A 1635-nucleotide genomic window follows, 5' to 3' on the forward strand; every position below is an offset into this window, starting at 1 on the left:
TTACGATAGTGTGAGGTTTAATGCACTTATGAGGCCTCTACCTAAAGAGGGATCCAACAATAACATTTCGTCTTGATGTAATGAGAAAAAACTTCATCCTTTCTAAGTTAAGCTTAAGAGTAGGAATGATGTGCTTCATAAAGACATCAGGAGAAACAGGAAGAGAAGACCAACTGGGACAAAGTGTGTAGAAACTAACAATTTATAGCACTTACTGTGCTTTGCACACACTTATGCTAAGTGCTTTGCAAATATTGATTCATTTAATCCTCAAAACAACCCTGTGAAGTTGTTACTTTCATTTTTGTTTTATAGATGAAGAAACTGATATACAGAGAGGGAAGTATGCAATTACTGGCATAATGAGGACTCAAACTCAGAGAGTGTGGGTTCAGACTCCATGATCTTACCCCCTATTCAGTGAAAACACCCCAAATCAAGACTGTTTGCAGATGGGAGAACAGACAGATGGTGGCTGTCTACAATCCCATATCTACAGATTGCTTTTTATGTACTAATACTCTTTATTTCAAAGCAATGCAAAAAAAATAATTGACTAGATTGGATAACTGTCTGAAAAAATTTCTTTTTCATTAATGATTGTCCAAGCAGTTTGAGGGAATGAGGAATCACTTACTCTGTATTTGATCCTCAGTAGAGTCAGAGGAACATGAGGGCCTCTGGAATATGAGTGAAATTATTTGTGAGTTTTTCATGATTAGACTTGAGCTGCTTATTCTTGACATTAAGATGGATTCTATGGAAATTTAAGGGAGTGAGAAAAGAGCATGGTACCAGGTCATGAAATCTTTTGGGTTCAATGATTTGTTTGTGGGTGGATTCTGTGGTGTATCAGTTCGCCGATCCATTGTATGTAGGTGAAGCAGTCACGTAAAAGTGGTTACATATCAAATTGAAAATAGCTCAGATAGTAACTTCCAGAAAGTCTGATGGCTTCAACTGATGTCAACTTGGGACTGTCTCCAACATCTCAACAATCCTCCAAGAGCAGCCCTGTGTGACAACCTTCAATGAAGGAGCAGGTCCTGTGGGTCATTCCCAGTCCTATCCTACTTCTCCAAGTTGGTTCTGGGGACTCTCACCAGGGATCCACATCGGTTTGCTGCCAACACCATGCTCAAGGCTGGGTTAATGAGGAGGCAGAGAAGGTGACTGACTGTATGACATGAATTGAGCACTACAGGGTTGCTACTTGCCTTAGAATATCCCCTTCCTGGGCAGAGTTGTGTAATGGTAACAGTATCTTCTATCTGTGGAGTGAGACAGGCCTGGGTTTGAAAGAGGATCACCACTGATAACTGCACGACTTTGAATGAGGTTTTTAACCTCTCTGCACTAGTAAGGACTGTAAATAACATAAACTCAATTTGAAAAAGCTAAAAAAAAGAGGGATTTATTGGAAAGATATTATAAAAGGTTAATGTTAAACATTAATGGACAGCCAGCTCCTGAATTCCATTTCATCGGCCCATTTAGGTATGACCACTCTGGTGCTGCATCCGCATTCAACTTTCACAAAGGGGAATGATCAGCAGATGTGTAGGGAGGCCAAATCTTTGACAGGTCATAGAAAGAGGAGTAGTCTACAGTAAAAACATTTTCTAACTTAAAATT

The sequence above is a fragment of the Galeopterus variegatus genome, unplaced genomic scaffold (genome assembly GCF_000696425.1).
Source record: "Galeopterus variegatus unplaced genomic scaffold, G_variegatus-3.0.2 Scaffold285, whole genome shotgun sequence".
NCBI classification, from domain to species: Eukaryota; Metazoa; Chordata; class Mammalia; order Dermoptera; family Cynocephalidae; genus Galeopterus; species Galeopterus variegatus.